Raw genomic sequence first — 24012 nt, forward strand, 5'->3', positions numbered from 1 at the left:
AATCCTTTCTTGCCTCTTCCAGCTTCTAGTGGTTCCTGGTGTTCCTTGGCTTGTTAGAGGTGTATCACTCCAATCTCTGCCTCCATCTTCGTGGCATCTTCTCTTCTGTGTCTCTTTGCATCCACATCTTCCTCTCATTTCTCTTAAAAATGTGCAATTATTGGATTTAGGACCTACCTCAAATCCAGCATGATTTTATCTGAGGATCCTTAACTAATTACCTCTACACAGATCTGATTTTCAAATAAGATCATGCTGTGAGTTTCCAAGTGAACATGGATCAGGTCGGGGGACACTATTTAACCTGGTATATTTGCATTCATAAATAAGCAAGTAGCCCCTGTCTAAATGTCATCATTTTACTTACAGGGCCGGGTTATTCCTCCAAACTAGCATAAAAATACATGGGAGAAGTCATTTACATAATGATACAATGTTTTTTTGTAAGTATCCCTCCAAATAATGTCATCCAAATCTCTCACATTATGATTCCAGCATTGTACAGCCCTAGGCTTTTATTTTGCTTCTATTTGTGGAGGTATTTCAAGCCTCTGAATGCCAAAGTGTGGCATGTTATTTAAGCTTCCATTTCAAAACATAAAACCATCATTTCACTGTGTCAGACCGCCGTGGTGGTGAAAACACAAAGCCCATGCTCTCATGCAGGTTATTCTACTGAGTGCGTAAACAGCAGTCACAAAATGCATAAGGATATAATTTCAGACAGTGAGACATACTTTTAAGGAAAGTAGATAGAGGGAGGAGGGGCATATTTGGGGTATGGGATGAAGAAATAAAAACTACTATGCATAAAATAGATAAGCAACAGGAATGTATTGTGCAGCACAAGGAATTACAGCCATTATCTTGTAATAACTTTTAATGGAGGATAATCTGTAAAAATACTGAATTGCAATGCTGCACACCTGGAACTAATATAATATTATAAATCAACTATACTTCAAAAAGAAAAAAGGAAAGGAGATAGAATCAAAACATGGAGAAGGAAATGGACATTTTAGAAAGGGTAGCCAAGGAAGGTTTCTTTTTGAGGGACATTTATGCAGAATAATTAAGCTAGCTCCTTGCTGCCATAACCGTATATCTATTTCCTTTATTGCATTTTTACTAGAGGTGCTGAATAGTCCACAGACTATATTAAGCATAATATTTCCTGAAACGTAATCATACTTCTTCATGTCAAAGGGGTTTTCTGGTTATTGCCTTGCCAACCAAGCACAGGTCGATGCCTCTGTGTTGTATCCACTCATTATCACTGCATTCCAGGCACTGTTCTGTATGCAGGCAGATACAGAAAATACACAACAAAATCGCCAGAATCATGTATCCCCCCTAGAATGGGGCTTGCATTCCAGCATTTGACATGAAAACAGAAAACTGAGGTTAGATTCCCAGCTCTCTGACTTCACTCTTACCCTTACCAAGTCACTTAATGGTTCTAAGCCTCAGTTTCCACGTCTGTAATGTAAAGAAATTGGACTGGACAATCTCTGAATATCCTTCTGACTCTAACACTTTATTGTTTTGCATTAGGCAGCAGCCTGGTTTACCATACCATAGTTAAATAGGATTTCAATTCAGGCAGCCACCAATATCCCTGGGATCATGTGTAGGAAATAATAGCGGGGATCCTCGGTCCTGGAGTCTGTAGTTGGGTGGGTGGTGTGATTGTGGAAAGATGACATTATCTGTTTTGAAGCAGAGGTCCCAGCTGGCAACTGGAAATCTAGGGAGTAGATTTAGCCTCAGAGGGCATTGAGCTGCCAAAAACCCGATGGGGAATTCAGTGGCTTCAAGAAAAGATTGAATTAATATATGTGAAACACTTAGAAGAGTGCCTGGCACAGAGTAAACCTCAATAAATAAAGCTGTTGTTTTTATTGGCTCGTCCCAGATGAACTGGATTATGCTTAGAAAGCCAGGGGGGAATAACTGAACAGACAAGGCAAAGCTTGGGTAGGAAAGCAGCTGCCTGGTGGGCACACTGGTGCCGACCCCATGCCCCTTGCACCCTGAAGGCTAGTCCCCGCCCACCAAAGGTACAAATGTCGATTTCTGGCTTGAGCAACTAGTGATGATAATGCATTTCAATGAAATAAGAAATATAAGTCTGTGTGCAGGCTTTGAAAGAAAACAATAAATTTGGATTCAGACAGTAAGTTTGAGCTAACCAGGTAGAGGCGGTGGAGATTTCCAACAGGCAGTTGTGTAGACAGATCTATAACTTAGGCAAGAAGCTAGGGCCGAAGTAACAGATGTGCCAGCCATCAGCATCCGTTATGAGTCAGTGTTTCTCCAGACCGTCTGTGTTATAGTAAATTAAAGTGGGTGTTAAGGGCACATGCCAGAACCCAGCTACGGCATCAGAATCCGCAGCAGTGGAGTTTGGTATGGCGTTTCGTAATCTCTGTTTTAATAAACTCCAGAGTGATTTTTAAGCACGTTTAAGTTGGAGAAACATGGGGAGAGGGAATTATTGATGTTGTGGCTCTGCTGGTAAAGTTGCACAAGAGAATATAGGAGAAAAGGCAGCCAGGGAAGCCTTGTGCACACGGCCCTGCAGGACCTGGAATTCTGTCACTTTCTGTTACCTAGTAAGTGGGTAGGGCTCAACCTCAACTTCACGTTAGGGGGATCTGATGCCTGGGACTCATCCCGGACCAACGGGATCTGTATCTCTTGGAATAAGGTAAGCCCTTTCCCTCTAGGGTCCCAAATATTTGCCTTATAACCAAAGTTTGCAAACTGGTGGCAGTTTGTCCGGTTCAATTATTTTCTTTGACCTCACACTTCTTTAAAACTTTACCTTAGTTGCAAATATTTCAAAACCGATAGATTTCACATTTTTAAAAAAAAAAAAATCAATTTCTAGCTTATGAAAACTTGAAGAAATGGCCCTCCTGGGGCGACATTCTTGAATGGCTGAACAGCTGTCCCCAAAAGACCTTCTGCAGTCGACGGTTCTAGTTACTCACCTGAACACCTGGCCCCTGAAGTTGCTTGAGGCCTGTAATGTATTTGATCATCTCAGTTGCCCCCATCCCCTGCCTCCTAGTCCCCCTAGCCTCATGTCACGGATCCCAGAGTCTCCCTGAGCGTGGCACATAGACAGGGACACCACGTGAAACAGGCCCTACCTTATCTGCTGCTTTATCCTCTGATTTTAGAGCCCGTTTCTTGGAGCCGTGGCTGCCAACATCTCAGGTCATGTAGACACTGACACTGATACTTCTGCATTCCACCGGCAGCACTAGGCTCCCAGTTCCCACAAGGCAGCTGGACAGCTGGGTTCCTGGACTGAACCCTGGCCAGCCCCCCACTTCAGTGAAATCGCTCTTCTTTGGGAGGGAGCAGCGCTGGTTTGTTTAACCAGAGGGCTCCCTTAGGTCTGTGGAGGGCTGGATTTGGTGAGAGGAATTTGAGAACCATGTAATAATGAGCTTCCTCACGTCTCTTTTGTGTCCCTTATATCCACAACCATTAGCTAATGGATTGGTTGTTATTTTTGAAAACAGCAATGCTAGACATTTGCACGTAATTTTTAGGGTTTTAGTGCTGTGAGAATATATATATATAATATATATTATATATATATTACTGTAAGTCATTTTTCACTTAAAACTGCTAAGCTGGTACAAAAAGTTTTCTATCTTCAATAACAGCAAAAAAGTTGACAGTATTTCAATTCATTTATTATCAGCACACAGAAATTAAAAATAAAACTTACTCATACAATTTGGTTTGAGATAGTTTTCAGCCTTACTCAAAAGAATGTTCTTGACCATCTCATCTTTTACCTTGAGTGAAATGCCTAGTATAATGAAAAGAAGGCAGATTTTCCAGGGAAGGATATAGCTCAAGTGGTAGAGCACATGCTTAGCATACAGAAGGCCCTGGGTTCAATCCCCAGAACCCCCTCTAAAAATACATAAACCTAATTACCTCCCCCAAACAGCCAAAATGAAATAAATAATGCAATAATAAGTAAATAAAATACATTTTTTTTTAAAAAAGAAGGTAGTTTTTTTTTTTTTTTTGGAGTTAAACAATCTTATTTTGCTACATACTCTATCTGAAATATATATCCTTGTCTAAAATATTTGGCTAGTGGTATGTAAGTATGGACCACAGTGAGGAGTAGACAAAAATAGCAAAAGTAAAACATCTGGTATACCTTGTACATCTTCTATTACCTTCTTACTAGACCTTTAAGTTCCATTCCTATGGATAACAGTTCTAGTCAAAGGCCTCACATTTTTACAATAAAATTTCTACATGAATATTTCACCAGAATTTTAATGGAGAAACATTATCAAACCCTTTAGGTCCATGACTTTTACTCAGTATCTCTCACACATGTGATGGGTTCAACTTGTACAATAGGTCTAACATTGCTGTAGTTGCCACTATTAAATAGAATTTTCTGTAGAGAAAACAATTTTCAAATTTCAGTGGATTGCCGCTTACCTCAAGCAATATTTAATTCATTCCTTTAAGCAAGCATTGACTCTGTAGTGTAAGAACAACTGAGACAGCATTATTCTACTCATCTGATAGAGAAAAAAGATCAGTAAACGTATCATCATTAAACTGCAACACAAAAGCTGAGGACAAAGTATCCTACAAGAACACAGAGTACTGAACCACTAGCTTTGCCTAGACATGTAGAGGGAGCCACAGAAGAAATAGGAACAGGTGGATATTACAAGATTCCTATGAAAAGAATTTTATCATTACAAATAGAGCATATTTTAATGGCATTTTACTTGTATATTATGTTACATGAATTTGTCTTCTGCTCTGTGAGTCCATAGGTTACTTTGTGTATGAATGCCTTGTCCCCAAAAAGATTTACTGCATTTAAGAGAGATAAATCCAGAGAACTTAAAAAAAAAAAAATTCCCTCATTTCCAAAACATCATCATAATTTTTTCATAAAATCTTTGTAAACACAAAGAAAAAAGCATTCTTTAGACCTTTGAGGATTTTACAAATACTAAACTATAGCCTTTTATACAATTATTAAAGTGAGTTTTTTCATGTAACTGACCTATGTTACAATATATCATTACTAAACAAGAAGTAATCATGAATTCACTGGAATCTGCAAAACCAAAGTTTTATTACTTCTTGAGAGTTTCTCTGCAGGGTTTAACAGCAAGAAGAGGAAAATCTTGCTTTCATATGGGTGTCGTGTGGTTCCCTGGGCTCTCGCATGTGCTACGTGACGGTCTTTCCAAAGCTGGTCTCTCGAAGAAATCAGCTCACGTTTGTGACTTAGTACGGATCCCCCTAAGCACATGGGCTGCATCTTGGGTGCCCATAGAGAAGTCTTGAAATCTTGAATATCAAAACCATGTCCACAAATGCCCAGATCTTCTACAGTTTATGAAAGGATGTTGAGGTCCGTCATCTTTTACTTCTGTGTCGTCGTCACCATGAGAGACAAGTAAGATCATCGTAGGCCCACACCCACACGGCTGCACCACCAGCTGGTTCGCCCAGCATGGTCTTCTATGCCCCCATGGCTGGCATTCAAGAAACAGGCAAAAATAAAATAAATGACTGTAAAACTTTATCTTCCTGGAAGAGATCCAAATCCTTGCCCTTCCCCATTGAAGAAAAACAATGATCTAATAATTTGGTAGCCTTGCAAATAATCACATTTGAAGTATTACAGAAGGAGAATTAACAGGGGACTCAGGAAAGGTGAGTCTTAGTCAGCTCTGCCACCAAAATCTGTGTCACCTTGGATAAGTTCATTATTCTCTGCCTTCAGGGCCTCAATGCACTCAAGTTTCACCCCATGTACTTATGTCTGTTTTTACTAAGAAATGAGATTTCTTCATTTAACAATAAGGGTATTTAATCCCTAAGATTCTATAGTTATAAATAATTTATATCAAGTGGTAATCAATGCAAATTTTATTCATTCTGTGTATACTTCTCATAGATAAGTTTGCAAAGATTTACATCATTTATTTGTCTCTGGGTGTCTGAGACTATTTTGTCTTACATTTACGAGACAGCAGTGCTCTTTCTCCTGATGTCTTTTGATTATGAGGACAATAAAGTGGGCAAGATGCATGAAATTGAACATCTGCAAGGTAACGAACGCTTGATGCCTATTTTTCTACAGCAATGCATTGATTCTGTTTGGAAAATACACCTTTAATTACATGCTGGTAAGAGAGATATTCCAGAGAGCTGGAATATCTGAAAATTATGCAGTGGATAAACATGGGCTTTTTTTCCCCCTAATTTTATTTTACCACATTTATTCAACTATCTGGGGAAAATAAGCTTAGATCTTTTCCATACAGAAAAGGAACACCAAATGATTAGAATGGCAACACAGCTCTTCCTAGATTTCAGCATCAGCCTACAGAGTTATGTGCTGTAACGATGCATATTTCAATTTAATGACCCAGTCACACATAGGATAATAGAGAAAATCAATGCTGTTGGGTCAGACATCCCTTCTGAGATATCATAAGGGGAAATGCAATACTATACTGAGAAACAAGATAGGGAAGTTCATCTCACAGAGGAGTCTGCCACCAATCAAGCTTTAGAATCAAAAAATCAGAAAAACTACAATAAATAGACTCAGAGACAGGCAGAGGCCCCTTTTCTTTTTATCCCTGACCAAAGCTAGGAAGCAAGTAGGCAAGTAAACGCTCAACATGGACTGTCTCTCCACCACTTCACAGAAAGTGAGTTATTGGGTCAACAATGAACAACTGGTTCAACAAGTCCTCCTCTCTCCACTTATTTAGTGACCTAACTACTACTTAGGGCAGTGGCTGTGACCTAGATGGCCTCTCCCCCTACCACCCAGAGTCTTCAGCATCAATGTTAACCCCGTGTTCTCAATTTATGCAATTCTTCCTGGAGAATTATGGAAACCCCATCGGTCTTGCATCACTCTACACCCACATCACTCTAACGTGATACTGAGAGGTATTTCAAGTTGAAAGAACAAATGACAAGGAAGATAATAAAAAGAAATAAAAGGTGGAGAGCTATTATGTAGTTGTGGGTTCCTATTACTCACGCCATTAAAAATATTTCAAAATCAGAACTGAGTCCATAAGGGTGATATTAAAATGTTAAGATTAAGTGAACTGACACAAAAATTGAAAGGTAAGAGGAGAAGGCAAAGGTGGGAAGCGGGGAGTGCAGATTCCCTATAAATTAGAAAACAAACATTTGCTTAAAAGTTCATTTTCTTTTCCAGTAAATTGAATTTTTTACAGACGTCAGCACTTACTTTTCTGTACTTTTGATTCCCCACAGGAAATCTGATTTACTCAAACACCTAGAACTAATCACAAATAAATGGGCAGAAGGGAGAATCTAATTGTATAACCTTACCTGCAAGTTTTAAAGTGCATGTGGGAAAAAATCAGAGTCCTTTTTCTGAATAACACTGTGCAGGTGCATTTAAGATTCCATGAACTCATCAGAGAGGTACCCTTGAAAAGCCAGACCTTCTTCCCCATATTTTTGAGCAGCTAAAGAAATGCACCTGTTCTATCACTAAATATACATTTTCAAGAACATAAGTCAAAAGTGGCCACAAGGTATCCTTGCTTCTTACACATTTTTTAAGATAGCATCTTCACTCATGAGATAAACCTAGAAGCAGCTCTAAATTTAGACCATGAAATCGCTCCAAAGAATAAAGCTCTTATCTTTGCATTAACTTAGCTGATATAAGTAAATTTTATGTTAGTGGGGAATAAAGAAATAATTTACAGTCTAAGACTGAGCTTAGGAAAAAATGTGCTTTTATATATTCTGCATTGATGCTAAGTGGAATCACCCAACCTAATAGGAGTGTTCCTTCCGAGATACTCCAGTACAACTGTGTTCATATACTAATGTAATTTAGAGTCTGAAAAATAAAGGTTGATTTTTGTTTTAACTCCAAAGAATGGTGTAGTTCCTTGTCAGTTGACTCTAAAATACTTAGAAATCATTTCCATGGCCTTCAGGAGTAGGGGAAGGGTTTCCTAGTTGCTGTCTAGATTTATAAAAACCCTAAGCCCCTTCCAGTCTCTAAGGCCATAAAATTCAAATTTCACTCTTGTGAAGTCAGGACTCCAAATAGAAATAAACAAATGTATGTATTCTCAATCACACAACAAAGGGGTATTTCCTAACTTATCCTCAATTTTTCTCCCAAGAGGAATTTTTATTCAATAATTATGTTTTAAAAACATAAGTCTTACCAATAGGAATATATTTGTTGTCCTTTCAGGTTGGGCCAATGCCTTCGGCAGAGATCCATAAAGATTCCTTGCTGAGAGTAGACTTAACGGGCACATTTTCGACAAGAATCACATTCCTAACAATTTAAAATTATATGAATTTTTATTCAACACTGTCATTTATTCTTATTTTTAAAAGAGCACATTAGAACCAACATTTATATTTACTTAAATGTGGACTTTTCCAAGGCCCTTTGCCTGCTCTTACACTCCAGAATCCAGTTTACTCTTTGACAGCTGGTAGGGTTGGGGCAGCCAGGATATTTCCACAATCTTTCATAGTTCTAGTTTCCAAATAACTTCATTTTATTCTAAAATTCTTGGACTTCAGGTTGTCTGAAATTTCAGTTATACCATTTTGTGTAATATTAATAAATATCAGATGTCAGAGAAGGGAATACCAGCGTCACATCCTAGTTTGGGTCTCAAGTAGTTCATTTTCGATGACTTCAGCAATGTTAATATATCACCTTAGAGAACTTGTAGTTCACGATCGATAAGTCATTTTTTAAAGTCATGATCACAGGATAGTTAATTTCAGAAGTCTAAGAAATGTGGAGGCTTCAGCCTGAATCCCATGACCCAAGTGATACAGTAGCACATGATAGTTAAGTCTTTTCATTCTTTGCAACCAGTTTCTAAACTCAGGGTTCACCAAAACTGCTGTTTCCCCAAGAATTATTTTATTTCAAACATCTGTGCAGAGTTTTAGACTGTCAGGGGTAGTGGGCTGGAGGTAAGGATAAGTAAGCAGAGAGAACTGTGGGCTGGAAAGGAGTGGAATTTCAATGCCACTGTTACCCTTCACCATCCAAATAGCATTCTGTCCACCTCCTCTTTCCATCAAAGCTGACAACCCCAGATGACCGCTCAGATGCCATTTGAAGTGGTAGCCCCAGGCTTTGAGATTAAAATCCTTTAGAACCTGCACACACACTGTTTGCTTTTCAACTTTCACCACACGGAAACATCCTACGATAGCAGAAGGCCTCCTCCATATACACGAGCATGCAAACAAGCAGATGTTTCATTTAAGCATTCTGAAATTTGACAAACACACACACACACACACACACACACACACACACACACACACACGCAGTTACAAAGTACAACACACATTTAGGTGGCAAGCCAAATAAACGGAGAGTTTTACTCCCAATTTCCCTTGTGCTGCCCTCCCGCCCCACGCATAACCAGCTATCTGGTCCCTGGATTTATCACCGTCCTCAAAATGCTGCTGCTACTGCTGGCTGACGGTGTTGTTTTGCATGTGTGCAAGTGTGGCAAAAAATGACTGCACGACCAGCAGTTCTATCCCCCGGGGCAGATGTGGGAAGGCAGCCCTTCGGTTTCCGGCTGTTGTAGCAATTTTCACAGCCTGTTACTGTTGATGGCTTTGGGCTGTTCACCTTGCAGGCTACCCGACACCTTGACTCCAAACAAGTGACCTACTTTCCCTTCACGATCTGCTGTTGCTGTTTCCGGGTATTTTATAGCCAGGCTGCCTCATTTGAAAACATACCTCTGCGTATCCTTACAGCACATCTCCTGTGTCTTCAGCAACTCGCTCTGCTTCAGTTCCTCAGACAGCTGATACTTGGGGATTCTCTTGTCAGAACCGAGACAACTGGTGTGGGTGAGAGGCAGGGAAAGACTTCCCTGACTCCCTAAGTGTCTCTCATAATCTGTCATATGACTTAAGATTCTTATTAATTGTTAAGGCACTGGCAGCTGACATCCAAAGTTAAAGTGCTAAAGACCCCCATGAATGGCATATGGAAAGGGTAACAGCGTAATAGTCACCATTTAGCATCTACTGTGAGCTAGCCACTGTATATAACTGTCCTTCAAACCCAAACACTTCTGCAAGTTACTATTGCAGTGTTCCCATTACACAGACGAGGAAAGGGAGACTTCCAGAAGGTCTAAGTAAATTTTTCCAGGATGATATTTAGCAAGTGACAGGGTGAGATTCAAACCCAGGACTGCCTGACACAAGCCCAAGGCTGCCACACGATTACGCGGCTGAGCGGCGCTGGTCAGTCATTCACACCTAGCCCGGGAACTGGGGAGCTCCATGAATGTTTGATGAATCCGTGAACCTTGCTGTGAATTAGTTTACCAGCCTGGCTTCCAGTTACGTGGCAAGTATGCTGAACAAGTGAGACCCTGGGCGAGTTAGCCGTGGCAGGAGGAAGGAAAGATACAATCCAAAGGAGAGGGCCCGGAACCAGCAGGCTGGGGTGAGACACCAGCCAGAAAAACTGGGGGAAAAAAAGCCACAAAATTACCATAATGCAAGAAGGACGGCAGGGAGGAGAATAGAAAGAAACAACCCAGCAAAGATAAGGAAGTACCTGGGCTAATATGGTTGCTCAAAGATGACTGCGCTGCCATCATCCCTTCTTCACCCCTTAACCATCCAACTGTCAGCATCACGCAGCTAGGCAGTCATGGACGTGAGACTAGAACCCAGGGCTCTTCCCATTGGGGAACACAGCCTCCCATATGCACACTCAGACTTTAAATTCTTAAAAGTGCGATTTACCTGACTTTGAGCTGTCTTTCTCTCATGCTTATTACCCATTATCTCAAATGTATTTCTAGTCCAGATTTGAACTGCACTTCAGAAAGATCTGTATCCTTTTTAACACTGTTCAGGCCACCCAAGAGGACTATTCTCTTGCTCTCTGTAAATCCCCTGCTGGACCAGTCCCTGCTTCACCTACACCCTACTCACAAGACTGACCTTCCCTCCTAATCATAGAGCCTAATCAGTGAATGCCTACATACTTGCTCCTGGCCCAGCTAGTAATTGTTCTTATCTTTTGATCAGAACATCTCCTCCAAGATAGCTTATCAAACGGGCAGTAAGGGGCTTGCTCCTCTGTTGGTTTCCCTGGTAACCCATGAGCCAACTTGACGTCAATTCCCCCTTTAACTGGTAACCTTCCTCTCCCCCTGCCCCCTCCCCAGCAGTGAAGCCTGCCACCATGTCCTGCCTGCTGTCCCTGATGCCGTGCTGCTCCAGGACCGTACTTCAGACATGTAAGCTCCCCCTGTCCATTAAACCACTGATGTCTCTGTCGCTGACTCTGGGCTCTTTCTTCAGTCTTGAGCTAGAAAAGTACAGGACTTGCAGGCCTGTGGGGTGCAGCCCAACCACTCTTGTTCTAGCCCCTTCATAAATATCTAAGAGATGTGCTGCAACAGTACGAATGTATCTGAGAATTCACTGGGGATCTATCGCTCTGCTCCACTTCACTGTTAATGAGCCAGGATAGAAAACACTAGGGCACCGACGATGGTTGTGGGAGGAAGGAAAGGAGGAAAGAAAGATGGGATGGAGGGGATAGAGGGAGGGAGCAAAAACAATCTTTAAAAACAAACGGAATCAGAGTTAAAGTGGATTGGAGGTTACCGTGTCTAGAGCCAGGGAAAGTGAACTGTGGTTTCACTGGACCTGTGCTATTGTCCTGGGAAAGGATGGTTCAGGAAGAAACAATAGCCAGTGAGTAAGAGCTCTGAAATGAGCATCTTTGAGAGGGAGCGCAGTGAACCCTGACAAGAGAAATGGACCGATGAGACCCACATGGGCTGTCACAGCAAAGGCTAGAGTATAAAGAAATAAGCTATGATGTTGTTTCAAAGAGGAAAAAAAAAAAGAGTTCAGGATGTGAACGATGAGAAGGAAAACCAGTTCAGAAAACCTGAACGAAACCCAGCACCCAGCATTGTTGGAAAGGCTTGTAAGAGTATTATTATGAGGGTAACTGGGATGGACCCACTTAGCCAGTGATTCACATGACTCCAAGCTGATGGGTTCTATACTGAGGCCCAATGGAGTTGGATCTGGGAAAGAGTGGCAGAGTTAGCTTCTTTTATATATATATTTATTGAAATATAGTCAGTTTACAATATTGTATCAATTTCTGGTGTACATCATGATGCTTCAGTCATACATGAGCACACATGTATTCCTTTTCATATTCATTTTCACCATAAATTACTACAAGATATTGAATATAGTTCCCTGTGCTGTACAGTATGAACTTGCTGTTTGTCTATTATATATATATTAGCATCTGCAAATCTCGAACTCCCAATTTATCCCTTCCCACCCCCTTCCCCTTCCCTAATCATGTTTGTTTTCTATGTCTGTGAGTCTGTTTCTGTTTTGTAAATAAGTTCATTTGTCTTTTTTTTTAGGTTCCACATATAAGTGATATCATATGGTATTTTTCTTTCTCTTTCTGGCTTACTTCTCTTAGAATGACAATCTCTAGGTCCATCTGTGTTGCTGCAAATGGCATTATTTTATTTTTTATGGCTGAGTAGTATTCCATTGTGTGTGTGTGTGTGTGTGTGTGTGTGTGTGTGTGTGTGTGTGTGTGTATATACACCACAACTTCTTTATCCAGTTATCTGTTGATGGACATTTAGGTTGTTTCCATGTCTTGGCTATTGTAAATAGTGCTGCTATGAACATTGGGGTGCATGTATCCTTTTGAATTAAGGTTCCCTTTGGATAAGTGCCCAGGAGTGGGATTGCTGGATCATATGGTTCAGGTTCTTCTTAATGAGAGAGACCAGGCTTGTCCTCGGATCAAAGTAAACTGGTTTAATAAGATGAATCAGAATTGCCAAGTGCAAGGGCTAGCGAGGAACTAGGAGGTAGAAATGCGAAGAACATGGAAGAATCTGGTTAGCGAATGAAATCTGGGCCAACTTAATAACTGAATAGCAAGCATAAAAGTAGGAATTTGCCATTTCTTTCTCCGGAGAATATCAATGTATCCTTCACTTTCCTCTTACTGTAGTAAATCCAAGGTGCACCTTACTTGTATTCAAATGTGCTGCACTGCGGTGAGTAAAGAGAAGGGCAAGGTGGGATGAGTCCCCATGTTCCTGAGGATTCTTTGGTTCCAATCCACTCAGCTCTCCAACAAGCTGGACTCTCCACTGACAGCTGGTCCAATATAACTGATACCAAATACCAGAGAGAAACTGTTCCTAAAAGTTTTCTCTTTTAGGAGCTGTCTCTGAGAACTCATTTAAGAGAGAACAGGAAAAAACAATGTCCAGTCTACGGCGGTAGGTGACAAAGGAGGAGGTACAGACCAGGACTGTGAAGATTACATCATAAATTCACAGAAGGAATGTTGATATCTGTTCACAATACTATTTGGCAAAGCTAGTCTACAAGTAGACTCCTAAATATTTTTTAAAGACAGTGAAGACTTTATGAATTCCTGTATAACATTGGGTTCAGTCAGTATTTAGGAAAATGTTGAAATTTGAAAAATACGTGCCTCTTAAAATGTTTCCGTTACTAGAGAAGTGAATCTCCTTAAAGTTTAAAAATGATTTTTTAAAGAATAGAGAAACATTTACATATTTTGAAAGGTCTACACTATTTCTAAATCAGACTAAGAATGCATATTTATATGCTTTTGTAAAAGGAGTATTTTTAGGCCCAGGCTGATCTTCTTCTCTTATTTAGTGAAGTTGAAGGAAATCTTTGCCACTTTGTATCTTGTTATACATGGGGAATGTAGACTATCAACTAGCTGCAAGCCTTTAAAACTAGACGTATCCCTGTTGTTCAAATTCTAACTGCTATCCAAAATTCAGGAACCGAGCAGATCTGGATAACATAATACTTCTCATTTTACAAACTGGGTTCTCTATGAACTAAACATTACACGTTTGGTGAAGCAAAATGTCTCACTTGTGAAATATATTTGACTGCTAGTAACAGAGACCTGAAAGAATAATGGCTTAAATAGGATGACAGATGTTTTTCTTACACGTAAAGGAAGTCTGAAGGTAGGCACGCCAGGTCTGATACAAGAGAGCCGTAGTCAACACGGACCCAGATTCCTTTCTGTCTTTCTTCTCTACTCTAATTTGTGGCTTTTATCATCAAGGTTGCTTCAGGTCCAAGATAGCAGCTAACAAGCCAGCCATTACATCCTCATTCTAGTAGGAAACAGGAAGAGGTGGGAAATAAAAAAGGGCCCTCACCAGCTATTTAGCCTTGTTTTAAGGAGCCTTTCAAGACTCACCCAACAGCTTTTCCATCTCACTGGCCAGAATGTAATCACATGGCCACATCTAGCTGCAAGGGAGGTAGGAACGCACACTTTTACCTGGTATCTTGCCATATCAAATAAAATCTCAGCTTTCTTGATAAGGATTAAGAATATTGTGTATTGCCTGTCAGTCTCACCAAAAGCAATTGTTAAAGCATTAAAAAAAAACCAAACCATATGATCCAATCTAATTATTTTAATGTCTTTTGAACAATCCCCTTTCTGGAATGGTTCCTATCATTAACATATACAATGTAAGTTAACCTCGCTTGCACGTCCCTAAATAAAAGTCACCAAATGAATTCAGTCTATCTCCAAAAACACAGAATAGACACACTGAAACTTTCATATAAAGTCTTTGTTATGGAGCTGTACTTAGTAAACAGTTAATCCATTTGAATCCCAACCAGGAGACAGTGGTTGTCAGGCACCTCCAAAGGGTAGTTTAGGATGGGGGTGAAGGCACCTTCACTCTCCCATAATCTTACTCAGCTCCAGCTTCCCTCCCCCAATTGTTTAATATGAATGGTTTCCTCAAATGTATTTTACCCACAGATATACACACAACAAGCACAAAACCCCCTCTGGTAAGCTCAGCTTCACAGGCCCCCTTGCGCTGCTTTCCAACCAGACGGCAGATTCTGGCCCTGAATTCCTCTAATTTGGAGATGCTGGAGTTGCTCACTCTTTTGTGACTTCAAAAATACTTAAAGGACACAGAAGGTTGTCCCCCATTGTGGACTCGGTACTAGAGAGGCTTTCTCATGAGTGCCATTAAAATGTTAGAGGAGCTGTTAGGTGTTAATCAGAATCACTAGAAAAGACAGAGAAACAGGGAAAGAGAGAGAGCGCTGTATTTCCAAAGTAGTTTGCAAATATTCCCATTAGTCATTGAAGCCATCCTACCCACATGAAGACGTTAGAGATCATGAGAATGAGGTTCAGGATCCTGTTGCTAGGCACTTCTCCTAACCAGGGTGAAAATCTCACTATAAATAATACATTAAAAAGCTGCTTGCTTTTTGCTTTCCTGCCCTTTGATTGCAATATGCATCTCTATCATTATAAACAACTCTTTTTCAACCGAAGTGTTTCATTAGAAAATGCTTATCACTTAAGATTACTTCAGCCCAGATTTCACTCAGGCAGAGTGACAAAGAGATATCATGTGCTTCAACCAATCTTTAACCCAAACTGTTCTATTTCCCCAGTGACTCATTCAAGCACACAAAGTCCCACCCAAATGAAAGAAATCTTCTGTGATACACTCTATTGTGTTAAAAGTTTCAGCAATCTTGCCAGGTGTTTATTACAGATTGTTAGGGGTTATAATTAGGTGCATATAAAAAGCTGCTTAATGCTTGATCCTCTTTTTTTAATGACCAAGGGTTATTTTTCTTATTTGATGCTTTATAACTCTTAAGGAAATGTTGAATAAGACATAGCAGTTAATAGTGATGTTGTGGTTTTACAAGCCTATATAGGAAACCAATTTGGATCATTGCTTTTGGTGTTTGGAAATTCAATAACTTTATTTGCTGTTTTTTAATGACGTTATTTTGAAACATACTGTATGTTTCAAACATACTGTATTGTGTTGGACTTAATTCTAACGAGCAGATATGAAGCCTAATGCATACTGAGTCCGCAATACATGTCAAAAGCTTTTTAAAATCATACTTCACTTGATTTCCATGTGACAACCATGAAACATTAGTATTGGCATAAGAGAAAACTGAGGCTCAAACAAGGTTAAAATTTTTTGTTTATGGTCATATGGCTTCTACATGGCTTTTTCTCCTATAACAGGAATTGTTCCTTGGGAAAGCCTAAAGCAAACAGTGCAGCTTTTTACAATATGATTATCTCACAATGTAAACCTGAAAAGATTTGCTTCCATCAAAAGTTTCTAATTCAGAGACAAAGTGGATAATAAATTCTTTATGTTTTATGTGTACATGTATTATATGCAAGTATGTGTATTACTTACATGAATGCTGTACACATTGCATTTTCTTCCATTGTATAAAAACTTTGTGGAGGACGTGACTTTTAAAATGTCATTATCTGACAACTAGCCAGACACATCTAGGTCAGAAGCCCTACCAGTGGATAGGTAATATATGGCCTGCAGCCATGGTTTTTGTTTGTTTGCTTTTGTTTTCTCACTCACGGGGATTTTAAAAAATATAAACAGAAATTTTATATAAAAATCCCAATTTCTGAGTTTATTTGAAAATCGGAAGATTGGTTACCCATGCCCAGATTCCCATGGAACATCAGTCAACTGGACCTGAGTAGTAGCCACTCCCTTTAGATGCAGCCTGCGCTCCATCTGGTACCGCGGTCTCCATCTGTCAGCTTCATTCATGTTACTTAACTGCCCTTGGTATGCATCTGAGTTTGTGACTTCTGAAGTTCTAAGCACCAGTTCCCCCAAACTGTAAAAAGGAGGAATTCCAAGCCTGTTTTTCAAATCCAAGATCCAGCTCCCCTCCTACAATAATTTCCTTTCACTCACAGGGCAGTGTGTGTTGGGTAAACCAGCCAAGTTGGCCAAAGATGATTTGATTCCTAAGCCAAGCAGGGTCAATCATATGCTCTCCTAGTACTGTGGAACTTGGACTTAGAAACAACTATTTAATCTCTGCACGTGGCCAGAACTGTGACTGTCAATGCAGAAGGGCAGGATGGCCACATTCTGCCATTCTGACCGCACAAGCAGAGAGGTCCCGTTTGGAGAGTGAGAGAGAAAAAGAGAAGCAGAAGAGAAGCCAGACCCGTGGGATACATGAGATTCTCCTGTATCCTTACCATAAATTCTGCTATTTCCATCCGTTGTCTTACAATGGTTTCTGTCTCTTACAAACACTTGTCCTGGCCTTGAAATTCGTTGATTTCCCCTCTCTATGCCTCAATTTCCAAATCTCTGAAAGTTAAAAAATACAACATGATAATATATCATTCAGCCAGTCAGATGGGATTATACTGCTGCTCAACTAAGTCTATATACACCCTTTCAAAACACTAAACCATTATACAAATCTACCAATATGATTACGACAGTCCTGACAAATTTTTAATAACTGGAGATATAACAGATGAGGAAAGGTGGGAAAATATTCATGATTAGAGCAGAGGATTCATACAGATAAATAACAGGAATAAGAATACATAATTTGATTAGGCCAACAATAAGGTGCCGCTATGAAATCAGTTAAGTTTTAAAGAAAGAGGTAAGGGTTAGAGGATGCAATATTTGTAACTGTCTGTGCAGTCACTGCTAACACCATAATTACCATAAAAATAAAGTTTCTTTTTAAAGAAAAATTTACAAAGCAGAGTTTTCAGAAGAAATTTGGTTTAATTGCATAAACTAATCAGAACTATCTCCAAACAGTTGTTTTTCTGAGTGAATATGTAGTCATTTTAGTTATCAAAGAGTCATACAATTTGATAACTTAACAAGCATTCTTGGAAAATTGTTCATCATCCTTATTACACAGTTCCACTGAGGATAAGTGACTTAGCAACATCCATTTCCACATGCAAAATGAAAATCAAATTTAAATTTCAGAAATGTTTACAGAGCACTGTGAATCAGGATTGTATTTGCAGTTTGAGAACATAGTATATTGAAGAAAAAAGCAAAAGAATGAATGAGTAATAAATACATGTGAGATGAAAAACGAGCAAGATAATGTCCTTGACATCAAGGACTACACAGTCTCATAGGAGGACTGGGGTGAGTTCGATGTCCATCTATGACTATAGGAAAGAATAAGAGAAGTGCTAGAACAGAGGGCACAGAGCTAAAGGCATCTGAAGGACTTCATATACATTGAGACTTAAGAAAGGCTTCGTGGAAGTTGATATGGCTCCAAAGGATGAGTGAAATATTAAAAGGCAGAGACAGCAGAAAAAGGGCTGAATGTGTAGCTAGGGAGTCAGGAGTTGTCTTCTCGATCAGGAAAACAGCATAAGACAATGCAGTGCAGTTTGACTGGGGCACAGGACACAGCTAGGAAAGACACTGCAGAGGGCCTTGGGTACCAAGCTGAGGAGCTTGGACCGTATCTGTAGGCACGGAGAGGCAGCACACGGGGGACTGACCAGTCAGAAGAACATTTTGGGAAATGAACTCGACAACTGAGTATGGATGTGTTAATGTGGGGTCAGTACAGAAAATAATATAAGGTAAGAGCAGAGCAATGAGACACAGAAAAAGAGAACACAAAGATGGGTCTTGCTCTCAGAAGCAAAACCAGTTGAATCCATAAGATTTGGAAGACAACTGGATGTGAAGATTTGAAAGAGGCACAAGTGAGGGACTGGGTAAATGGGATAATTTATTTTTTTAACATTAATTGCGCGCTCTGTTTAATGCTTCACTTCATGAACTTTGCTAAGTAATTGGCAAGAGTGAATATAGACTGAATATGGAAGAGTCCAGTTTCACTGTTCCAAATTCAAGCATTTTAATTATGATCAATGTTCATTTTGTATGTGATACCAACGATGCGGTTAGTGCAAGCAAGGCCTCCCCGGTCTGGAGGCAGCTGTGCGGCAGATTAGAAGGGCCTGCTTTTAAGTGATGCTATCACATTGAGAAACACTGAAGTCTAAAGTAGAGCCAGTTTGCTGAAGATACAATGAACTCATTTTTCATGTGCTGGCAAAATGAAGTAGACAAGACGGAGAATGAATTAAAGGGTATTAGGATTCTCCAGAGAAACAGAATCAACGGGATGTGTACATACACAGAAAGAGTCATTTAAAGCAATTGGCTTAGGCAATTGTGGAGACTTGGCGAGTCCAAAATCTGATGGGGTAATCCTGCAGACTGGAGACTCAGGGAAGAGTTTCAGTTCAAGTCCTAAGGTAGTCTGCTGGCAGAATGCCTTCCTGCTCTGGAGAGGTCAGCCTTTGTTCTAACAAGGTCTTCAACTAATTGGATAAGACTCACCACATTAAGGAGGATGATCTCCTTTACTCAAAGTCAACCAACTTAAATGCTCATCTCCAGAAAACACCCTCAGGGTAACATGCAGAATAATGTTTGACAATAATACTCTGGGCACTGTGGCCCAGTCAAGTTAAGAGGAAGATCACTTTAGGGCAGTATCAAAGAAGAGAAAAAGGAGTATGTCAAGAAGAAGCAGTGAACAAGAGTACTGAAATCCTCAGACACCGGTAGCGGGTTGATGATTGAATAGTGACCCCCCAAAGATATATCCACATCCTAATTTTGGAACCTGTGAATTCTACCTTCTTTGGAAAAAGGGTCTTTGCATATGCAATTAAGTTAAGGACATTGAAATGAGGAGACCATCTTGGATTATCTGAGTGGGTCTGAAATCCAATGACAAGTGTCCTTACGAAACTCAGGTAGTGGAAGAATTGAGATCCACAAAAGAGCAGGAAGCAATGTGATCACAGAGGCAGAGACTAGAGTGATGTGGCCACAAGTCAAAAATGCCACCAGGCACCAGAAGCTGGAAGAGGTAAGGAAAGATTCTCCCTTAGAGCCTCCAGAAGGATGGTAGCTCCGATTTGGGACTTCTTGACTCTCAAACTGTGAGAGAATAAATCTCTGTAGTTTTAGGCCACCCATTTTGTGCTAACTTGTTAATTAGCAGCTATAGAAAACTAATAAAACATCTGCAAATTAAATAAATTGATTTTGCTATCAGGAAGGAAGACATAGGTTCATATCCAAGAAAATACTTTGGATAGAGTGGTATGGAGAAAGCCATATGCAAAGGCTGTAAGGCAGACATTCCCTAACTTTCTCAGTTTATGGGGCTTTTCATATTTCAGTGATTTTTTTTCTGTAGTATTCTTAGGTCAAAAGAAAAACTTAACAATTCAGTTTATTAAGTAGTCAGTTTCAAACAACTTAATCAGTATTTATGTGCTAACATGTTAGTAGCTGTTTGAAAAAGTAATGCATAAAAATTGAAAGAAAAAATATTTAATTTTACTTTTAAATAATCACAGTTACTTACTAGTGGGATGTATGCATGTTGTACACACCATAGAACTTCCTAAATTTTAGAATTAGATAAGATGCTCACCACTGTCATTTCCTGTTCCAGATTGACTTTTGCCCTGTAATTGCTTTATCACAGCAAGCACTGAATATTCATCCAGCTTTTCAAAGATATGACATTATGGAAAGGAATGTAGAGTGATCTAATGGTGAAACTGTAAACTATCTCGAGCTAATATTTTGTGTGGTGTCAGAAAAACATCAAGTACCACTGTGTTTCCCTCACAGTTTTACAATATTCCCCAGGCACTCCCATGAGCTCACTGTACCTGTGGCACCTCAATACGCAGTTTGGAAATCATGGATTTAAGCAGTGAGAGGTGGAAAGTGTATATAGAAAAGTGTAGATGTTATTTACAAGACATTTAGTAGGAATTTAGGGAAGGAAAGCTAGAAGATATTCAGAAGATTAGCAAAGATAGTATAAAGTGAAGGGGAGAAACAACAAAAATAAAATATATTGGACTACATCAAAATCAAAAACTTTCATACATCAAAAGACACAATCAACAGAATAAAAATGAAACCTACAGAACTGGAGAAAATATTTCCAAATTGTATATCTGATAAGGGGTCAATATCCAGGATATATGAAGTTCTTCTACAACTCAACATCAAAACAAACAACCCAATTTAAAAATAACCTGAACAGGCATTTCTCCAAAGAATACATACAAATGGCCAATAAATATATGAAAAGATGCTCAGTATCATTAATCACCAGGGAAATGTAAATCAAACCCACAATGAGATACCACCTCACATCCATTAGGAGGATTACCATAAAAACAAACCAAAACAGAAAATAACAAATGTTGGCAAAGATGTGGAGAAACTAGAAGCTTTGTGTACTGTTGGTTGGGACATAAAATGATGCAGCTACTACGGAAGATAGGATGGAGTTTCCTCAAAAAATTTAAGACAGAATTATCATATGATCTAGCAATCCCACTTCTGGCTATATGTCTGAAAGAACTGAAAGCAAGAACTCAAAGAAATATTTGTACAACCATGTTCACAGCAGTATTAATAATAATAACCAAAAAAGTGGAAGCAGCTTGAGCGTCCATTGATGAACAAAATGTGTATGACTACACTGGAATATTATTTAGCCTTCAAAAGGAAATTCTACATGCTATAGGATGTACAAAACTTGACGATATTATGCTAAGTGAAATAAGCCAGTCAGAAAAGGATAAATACTGTATGATACCACTTCTATGAGATACTAATAATAGCCAAATTCATAGAGACAGATATAGAATGTTGTTTGCCAGAGCTTGGAGGTTTGGTGGGAGTGGAAAATTGTTTAATGTTAATATGAATTTCAATCAATTTTGCAAGATGATGAGTTTTGGAGGTTGGTTGCACAAGATGAATATATTTAACACTGTTGAATCAAACACTTAAAAATGGTTAAGATGGTAGATTTAATGTTATGTGTATTTCATCACAATTTTTAAAAAAAGTCAAGGTGACAAGTCATATGGTTGAAATCAAATTTAAGATGTAAGCAAAAGAGATTAACCAAACAGGTTATCTAATACAATCTGTTCTCTTAAATTAATAGTTAACATATATGCATCACCAGCACTCTATATACTCGACAAACCATTTCTCTAAAGTTAGTACAATGCCAAACTTAAACCCAAACTGAAGTAAACATCAGACATAAAAAATTAGTGAGATTTAAGTGTACTGTCAATATCGACCAGAAACATTTTTATAAAACATCCTATGAAGGCATCACGAATCCATTTTTTGCACACACATAAATATAGTAAAATAGAGAAAATTATTTAATTTCCTCTAATCTAAACTATTTCTAATTCCTTAATCTAATATGTTGAAATGCTGAGGGACAGTAAAAAGATCATTTTGGTCATGCTGTTCACGGCTTGGCAACCATTTTCCCTTCTGAGATTTCCTGTTTTGCTAGAGGAACTTTGTTATTTCAGAAATAATGCACCCAAGGCCCTTGCAGGTCTTTTGTTTCTGCAGGGGCTGGGGGAGGAAAATTAGGCTTGCTTACTTATTTACTCAATGGCGGTACTGGGGATTGAACCCAGGACCTCATGCATGCTAGGCATGCACTCTGCCACTGAGCTATACTCTATCCACTTTGTGGTTTTAACTCAAACAACTATACTAGCAGAAAATAAACATTTTCTGGTGCATGCCCTGGTGGTCTTATCCAATCTACCTGGACTTTTCTCCTCTTCAGGGCTGAACATACAGGAGCCTTTTCTAAGCATGAATATGGGAGAGTTATTTTTTTATCATCAGTACTATGAGTAATGCCAACTTCCTCAAGTAATTTTCCCTAGTCACCAGGATATGAATCAGTCAGAAAACTGCGATGAACTGCAATTTTCTCTGTGCTTAACAATGCTATCAAAACTGGTAAATCAGGGTGAACCGTTGTGTCAGGAAGAAACTGGTTAGAATGAAACTCCTCCCTACATTTCTTAAAGGCAAACATGTTATAAAACTCAGATTAAATTTTGGTTATTCCACAATATGAGAATGTGTTGAGAAACAGAGCTTAAATAACCAAGAGCAGAACATGGCCAACTTGTTTACTATGATCCTTGTAAAGAAAAACAATTGCCCACCTGCTAGTTAACTAAATAAAAATACACTGCATTTGAAGAGTGATTTTGTAAGCTTACATTTATAGTATTGGCCTGAGCAAACTATTTGTTGATAAACATATTGTACTCCTGTGTATCTCTCAGTTCAAGGCCCTAAAAACATATGACCCAGGTTTCTACCTAGGAAACTGTAATCTAGGAGTCCTGGACAAGCAGTACAAAAAATAACTACTAAAATTACTCCCTGGAAAGGGAAATACACGTTCATAAAAGCAAAAAAAAAAAAAAAAAAGAATTTTTAATAATATCAGTTGTTACCTTACAAATGTATCCACGTGAATCTTGAAATAATTACCCGATTAAGGAATAAAAGGCCAATCTAAAGCAGGGCACTATTACGTCTCAATGATAGAACTTGATCACAGAGGAACACTCAAGTCTGCTAATCTTGTCGTTCTTGATGGCACTTTCTTTTTGGAACGAAAAGAAAAGGAAATTTGGTCTCTAAATGTGCCCATCTAAAGAACGAGAAGTTAACAGTCCGAGATTAACTGCATTTAAAAGCGCGGGGGATTTTGATAGGAGACCGACTATCGATTCTCATTTTTAAAAACGGCGCAGGGAGTGACTCTTGACATTCAATTGTAAGTTAGATTATAGGAAGAGCAAACCAAGAAGGATACCGTGCACATCTTTTTAAGGCGGAAAACGTCAGTAAAATGTCCTTTTCCGTTTTTGAGCATCCTTTTGCAGAACCAGTGAATGGCGGGGTCGGCAGGGTCCTTGGAGGGCAGGACCCCCCGAGGGCAAAGCCATCCCGCTGGCCCCGTTGAGCTTCACCGTGGCGGAGCGGGAGAAGCGGCGGCAAACACGGACGGCAGTGACCCCCGGCCGAGGGCTGGCGTTGAGGGCCGAGGGATGTGGACCTACAGCCCAGCCGCTCGGAGATGGCGCGGGTGGCGGCGGCGGGG

At 39.5% G+C, this 24012-nt stretch overlaps 1 protein-coding gene across 3 annotated transcripts in view; it reads right to left on the reverse strand.

Moving 5' to 3' along the window:
- The window catches only part of TMEM117 (transmembrane protein 117), a 441432-nt gene extending 417429 nt beyond the window's left edge, over positions 1-24003 (reverse strand). Inside the window, exons 1-3 of one of the 3 annotated variants that reach the window (XM_032493271.1) lie at positions 23725-24003; positions 23360-23382; positions 17210-17324 (exon numbers count right to left, since the gene is read on the reverse strand). The gene's annotated coding sequence lies outside the window, so the exon portion shown is untranslated. The remainder of the gene's footprint in view (positions 1-17209; positions 17325-23359; positions 23383-23724) is intronic. The other 2 variants (XM_032493270.1, XM_032493272.1) reach the window with 2 other exon arrangements.
- Positions 24004-24012: the final 9 nt, after the last annotated feature.

This window comes from Camelus ferus, chromosome 12, assembly GCF_009834535.1.
Source record: "Camelus ferus isolate YT-003-E chromosome 12, BCGSAC_Cfer_1.0, whole genome shotgun sequence".
NCBI lineage: Eukaryota > Metazoa > Chordata > Mammalia > Artiodactyla > Camelidae > Camelus > Camelus ferus.